This window comes from Lagenorhynchus albirostris, chromosome 6 (assembly GCF_949774975.1).
Source record: "Lagenorhynchus albirostris chromosome 6, mLagAlb1.1, whole genome shotgun sequence".
Lineage (NCBI taxonomy): Eukaryota > Metazoa > Chordata > Mammalia > Artiodactyla > Delphinidae > Lagenorhynchus > Lagenorhynchus albirostris.
This window is the reverse complement of record NC_083100.1, coordinates 109,899,141-109,906,243: the sequence shown is the minus strand read 5'-3', so window position 1 is coordinate 109,906,243 and position 7,103 is coordinate 109,899,141. Positions and strand designations below refer to the sequence as shown.

Sequence of the window (7,103 nt, the reverse complement as noted above, 5' to 3'; positions counted from 1 at the left end):
TAAATACAATGTATACTTAAATCATTGCACATCGTTCTCTTTTACCTCTTTAAGGAGCTTCTAGTGAATTTAAAAAGCACCTAGGTGACTCACATTTGTGGCTCACGTTGTATTTCCATTGGGCGGCGCTGCTCTGGAGCACCAGACTGCCTCTGTCTGCCCCACATCTGTACTTGGACGTCCGAGAGGAACCTCACACTTAAAAGGATGTGACAGAACCCTCGATCCCACAAATGTTTTTTCTCGCTTAGTTTTCCCCTTCTTGGTACATGGCACCCCAATTTCCCCAGCTGCTTGATTCAAAGCCTAAGAATTAATCCTGGGTTCTTTCTTTTCTTCGCTCCCTACATCCAACCCATTTGCAAGACCCAGGGGTTCTCCCTCCTAATCTGGGTCCTTCTCTCCCAGGCCCGACCACCACTAACTCAGCCACCACGCCCCCTCTGCCCTCCCTGCTTCCTCCCTCACCCCTGGCTATCCAGCCTCACTCAGCATCTTCCAGCTGTGCTTAAAATAAAATCCAAGATCTCATCACAGCCCACGAGGCCTTCCAAGATCCTTATGATCTGGCCCCTGCCCCACTCTTTGGGCTTCGTGTCCCACCCCCCTTGACTCTTGATCATTCACGGGAGTCTGGTGCATGTTATTTTTTCTACCCTAGGCTTTGCCATCATCCTGGGTGATGTCAGCACCCATGTGGATGACTCCGTGATGGCCTTTTACTCGTTTTCCTGACCTACTTATTTCCAGGGTTCTTTCCTTCCTCTCCCCTGAGGGCAGAGACCCTGTCTGCCATGGACACTGCTGCACTTCCAGGCCCTCGGAGCAGTTCCTGGCCATGGGAAGTACTCATGAATGTTTGTTGAGTGAATAAATGCATACACCCCTCCTTTGAACCGCCCCCCAAAAGCTGTGATTGTCCCCATCCTGGCAATTTCCATTCTGCATCTCTTTACCAATCTATCTTCTCAGCCAGACAATGAACTAACAAGGCTAAGGCCAGTTCTTACTTATTTTATCCCCTTACACCTGTCACAGAGACAGGCCCACAAGGGATATTGGGTGAGTTCATATTGAATCAAAGTGATCTACTGGGAGCTCTTGACTTAACTACATTTCTCAGAGCTAACTAGTTGCTACAAGACACACCCTCTCAGGCTTGCCCCCAGGGTTGGAGCTGACCCCGTTTGGGGTGCGGGGAGTAGTCTGTGAGCTGTCGGTGACCTCCTCGCCCACCAGGCCCCCACTGTGCATGCAGAGGTGGATAAAGCCAGGCTTCAAGAGAAAAGGATGGAGCAAGGGTGCTGCCTGCATCCTTCACGCCTTCTCACCTCCTGGGTCCGCCCTGTCTGAAGCCCAGCTGCATTCCTGCCCTTGGAGTCCAGAAAGTACTTCTGTTTCTTTATCCTAAATTCCCCTTTCTTGTTCAAACCAGCTCCGTCAGTCCAGGGCCCTTTGCTCTGCTCTTTGCAACCAAGGAGCCTTACCAGTGCAGGTCCCTAGGAGGAAGATGAGTCTGGCAGGCTCTGCTCCCCACGCTATTTAAGGTCTCAGGTTTGCAAAATGCAGCTTCTCCCCCATGGCAACTTGAAACTTAGACAATGACAAGTAGCTCCTCTCTGCAAAAATGCTGGGTCCCGGCACTGAGGCATGGTGGGTGCTTACCTCCTTTGATTAGTGCTGGGACCCAGGGCAAGGGGCCATCCCTTGGACCTCAGGCACATTGATGAGAAAAATGCCTGTACACCTTGGTTTATGCAGCAAGAAGTTTCCTAAAAACTGTATGCAAATCACATTTTTTAAAATAGAGTTCTATTCCCCACTGACTATGGCTGTCTTCTCAGGATGCTTTCTGTTCCTTTCTGTTTTATCTCCAATTGGCAGCAGCAAACCATCACCCTAGCTTCACATTTCTCTTCTTCCCAAGTGGCTCATCAATCAATCAACAAAATTCTCATTTAGAGTCTATTCTGTGTAAGACATTGTTCATGATCTTTATGGAGAACAGAGAAGGCACCAAGTGCTCCAAGGGAGCAGCTTTCTGTGAATCCTCTATAAGACCAGGTGAATAGCTCACCTCTTCTTTATCTCTTCTGTAAATTCAGGTTTTCTTCTATCAGGTTTTCCCAAAGAAGTGCTCATGTGTACTGAGCAGCCTATCTCGGTTACCATAGAAATGGAGACTCATAAAAAGATGTTTAGAAACATAAGCCCTTCCCTAAATCCTCAATAACAGCAATCACCATTGTTTGGAGCCATAATTGAGACTATTCTGGGTGAGTTCCGAGAAATAAGCACAAATAACTCACTGATCTACAACTCCTGGCAAAGCAAGAGCAAACTAGGAAAAAGCTAACATGCTTTCAAAACAAGCCATGCCATGCCAAAATAATTTTTCTTTGTGGCAGAAGAGATACTCCTATAACTAAAGACACTCTGGGTCAACCACTCATCTCTCTGTGGTATGGACTTCCCCCAGGCCCCGTCTTGTTGTCTGTGACATCCAGGAGCCTTCATAACCTGCCTCAGCTCCTACCCAGCTACAGAAGAGACTATCCGAATTCTTTTCAGTTATTCACAATCCCCCCGTGCCCACAGAGGATTCTGAGGCACGTCACGAAAGATGGTGCAGCACCAAAACGTAAATAGTGACAAGGTGAAGGATCAGAGCAAAGGGCTTACTGGAGAATTTGTTTGTTTGCAAGTAACAGAAATGAATTCAAGCTACTTTTATAAGGAAAAAAAAAAAGAAATGTTGCAATTAAAAAATATATGCTTAAGATTTAATCTGTGGAACCCAAGAGCTAGAAAGTAAACTGGGTCCCAGGAAAGAAAGTGCCAGTAACAAAGCTTCTTTCTGGATCCCAGAAAGTATCAGCTGACTGTCCTTCAGCTCTGTTTATCTCATGCACCTGATCCTCTCTTATTTCTCAGAAGTCTGGCATGCCTCCTGCCCATCCACTTAGTTATCTGCAGCCCCCAAGTCTACCCCTTAGGGCTCAAGCCACCTGGGGAGATGCTGACTCTCTCTTGGTCCAACTCCAGATTCCTAGGGAGAAGTCATCTTTGGTCCAGTTTGTCACAGTTGGCTGCCATTTACCCAGAAATTAGTTGAGGTTGGATGTGGGTGTCTTATCTTGGGCTGCCATAACAAAAAGCCACAGACTGGCGGGGGGCGGGGGCGGGCTTCAACAACAAGATTTTGTTTTCTCACAGTTCTGGAGATTGAAAGTCCAAGATCAAGGTGCCGGCATGGTCAGTGTCTGGTGAGACCTCTCTCCTTGGGCTGCGGGCAGATGACTTCTCACTGCATCTTCCATGGCCTTTCCTCCGTGCCTATGAGTAGGGAGACTGAAAGGAAGCAAACTTTATGGTGTGTCTTCTTGTAAGGGAACTAATCTTATCATAAGCATCTCAAGACCTCATCTAAATGAAATTACCTCCCAAAGAACCCATTTCCAAATACCATCACACTGAGGATAGGCATTCAACATATGAATTGAGGACTGGGGCAGGGAGCACACAACTCAGTGGATAACATTATTCCAAGTCACAGCTTGGTGGTGGTGGTCTGCCACCAGCTAGTGTGAGCAGGGCTGCAATTCCAAACATATCCATTACCAAAGTGAGAGTAACATAACCGAAGAAACATTTAGTGCATGGGAAACAGACCATATGGCTCCAGCCACACGTTAGAGAAAGGGCACAAATTTGGCTCTGAGCTCCCTAGCTGCCAAGGTACAAAGAAAAACGAGAGGTGTCTTGAGTTTTCTGATGTGATTAATACAGAACAAATTGCTTTCACAAGTGAGCCCCAGCTTTATCCAGCTATGTGATCTGACAGCAATTTCTCCCAAGTTCACATTGAGGAGACCCTGCGTGGTGTACAGAGGTCAATGTCCTCAGGGGCATCCCTGCAAAACATACAATTATAATCCTCCCTGGAGTCATCTCTTATCCTGACCCTCATCAGGCCAAACCTCAAACCAACAGAGCTCTAGAAGAATGTTCTTTTATTGTCCCCACTTTACAGATGAGGAGGCTGAAGCAGAGAAGGCAATTCACTCTCCCAAGGTCAGACATCTAGTAAGTAGCAGCGATGAAGTCCCCACACACTGAAATGAGACAGTGCCTGCCTAGTGAACTCTTCAGGAGCAAGGCAATCACCTCATTGGATCTTCCGAAAGTGAGACCTGGGTTGTCCTCATTCTCCTGAGGCCTTTTCTGGTGACATCATCAGAAAAAGGGAACCAGAAGGACATGGGACCTGGGACAGAAGATACAGCAGGTGTGGGATAAGTTCTATCTCACCTGTACACAGGTGTGCATTCAAGACAACAGCCAGGTCAGAAGGGTTCTAGGATCTAGGGTTGGGATGGGGTTAGGCTAGAGCTGCTGCCAGGCTGCGAATGTCATAGCCAGAATAAAAAACCAAGACATCTCAAAGACGTATGAGGGAGAAGCTATTGATCAGAGAGGCAGAGGCCGGGTTCCTAGACCCAGGATGGAAAATATAAGCCCCAGGACCCAGCAGGCATCCAGGTTCTGGATGGTGGGAGAAAATGGAGTCTGGAGGGGGTCTGACATATAGGGTAAGCTGCTGGAACCTTCAACAGAGTGCATTTGAGCCTGTGTGCATTTGGAGAGACTGTCACAGGCCAGTGGCCACCTCAGGGCAGAAAATCTTCAACAGCCAGGAGTCAGTGCCAAGGCAGCCGAGTGGCACAGCACAGCATGTGGCTTGGGAGCAGGTCTTCAGCTTTTGGGGGAGATAACACTAAAAAGATGGAAGGTAGACCCCAGGACCATAGAAGCTGGACACTGGAAAAGTTACACGAAAGGACTCGGGTATTCAGAAAAAGGAAAGACATCCAAGTGTCAGAGCGTGGGTAGAAATTGATGCCAATTACAGGGAGGGTATAGTAGGTTGAACAGTGGCCTTAAAAAAGATATACCCGAGTCCTAACCCCTGGTACCTGTGAATGTGGTCTTATAAAGAAATGGAGTTTTTGCAGATAGAATTAAAGATTTCTAGATGAGATCGTCCTGGATTTAGAGTGAGCCCTGAATCCAGTGACTGTAGCCCTTCTAAGAGAAAGAAGAGATAGATGTGACACACAGAGCGACAGAGGAGAGTAGGCCATGTGATGGCAGAGGCAGAGATTGGAGTTATGTAACTGTAGACCAGGGAAAGCCAAGGATTGCCAGAAGTCACCAGAAGCTGGGAGAGAGGCATGCAGTGGATTCTCCCTCAGTCTCCAGAAGGAACCAAACCTCTCGATACCTTGATATTGGACTTCTGGCTCTCTAACTTCCAGCCCAAATAAGCCTCTCTTCTGGAACATCTTGTTCACCATCTCCAATAAGAATTCATTCCTCACTCCACTGGACCATGATGAAAATTCTTCCTCTGCTTCAGAAATAGCATGATACATGGCATTGTAGGTTCCTGTCTTCGCCTCTGTGTCTTCTACTGAATAGTTAGATCTCTGGGAAATGTGTCTCATTCACCTGTTACCCCAGTTTTTAGCAATGTGCCTGGCAAAGAGAGGATGCTCAACAACGCGAAATCATCAACAGTCAATAGATGCTGAATGAATGTGTGAATAGATGTTTTCAGGATGCTTACAATGATGTACTGATGCCCTTCAAAGTGAGGTTAAGGGCCATTTGTTGCAAGTTTTTCTGAGTTAATACCACAGGGTCTGTCCTCCTCCTCCTTTTAGCTGCTCTTGTCTTTCATCCACTGAAGGCTAGTGCATGTTATTTTTTCCACGCCAGGCTTTGCCATCATCCTGGTGATGTCCGCATCTACATGGATGACCCAGCAGGTGGTCCCTTATTCAGTCTGTTGACCTACTCATCTCCAGTGATCTTCTTTCCCCTCCACCACACCCCTCCAGCCACCATCTCCTCCACTTTCTATCTTGCTCACACAACCACTCTCACACTGAGTTCTTAAACTCTAGCTCCTCCCAGGTCATCAGCACTCTCCTTTCTTCATTTACCGATTTATCTTAGTCTCTATGGTCCATGATTTTAATGACATTTTTGCCCATACCCTAAGCTACCTGGCCCATCTGCTTCCTTTTGTTTGCACCATCCAGATAAAACCCAAGCCTGGGAAAACACAACTGGCTGCTAACTCCATGCCTCTGTCCAAGCAGGAAAAGCCAACTGGGGCCTCTCAGATCTGCTACGCAGACCCCCCAGCCTCAAGTGAGCCCACAACCCTGCCAAGCAAACCTACACCATCATCTGTTTCCACATTATTTTTTATGAAATCTATCTGCTCTTCTCAAGCTTCTGTCCCAGATACATATCCACATTCTTCACTCTCTTCAGATGATCTTGCCTCCTACTTTACAGAGAAAATAAATGCTATCAGACAGGAGACTCCTGCAACCAGGCATAGAGACCTGCCTGCAAGAGCATCCATCCCGTCATCCTTCACTCCTAGGACAGGAGAGGAGCTGACACAACCATCTCTCTATCTGATCTTTGGATACCACGGCTACCTACCACCTTCGGAAATTTTTGCTATCATTTTTTTTCTTTCCAACATTCCCAATCTCTCTCTAATCCTTCCCTGCTTTGATGCATTTGCCCACCATCAGCACCAGAGTCTAGGTCCAGGTGCTACTCATCCCCCACCTCTCAAACTTTAAAGTGGCCACTGCTGCCACTTCTTCACACACACACACACACACACACCCCATACTCCACAACCCATTCTGACCTGGATCTCATGCCATCATTCCATTGAACTAGTTCTTGCTAATGTCTCCGCTGAAGTCCATACAGCCACGTTCAGTGGACACTTTCTAGGCCTTGTCTCAATTGGCCTTTCAGTAGCATTTAATACTGTTGACCCTTTCCTTTTACTGAAATACTTTTCCATGGGCTTTTATGACCTAAAAACCTGCTGCTGCTCTTTCTTCCTCTCTAGCTGTACCACCTCTGTCTCTTTTGTGGGTTTATCCTCCTCCTCCAGCCCATAAGTAGTGGAATTCCTCAAAACTTAGTCCCAATCAGTCCTTCTCTTCTTAATCAACACTGTTTCCCATACAGATGGCCAACAAGTGCACGAGAAGATGCTCAAT

General features: G+C 47.1%; 1 pseudogene; it reads left to right on the top strand.

The window, feature by feature from the left end:
* Nucleotides 1–2,623: 2,623 nt before the first annotated feature.
* The window catches only part of LOC132521559 (alpha-globin transcription factor CP2-like), a 30,251-nt pseudogene continuing 25,771 nt past the window's right edge, over nucleotides 2,624–7,103 (top strand).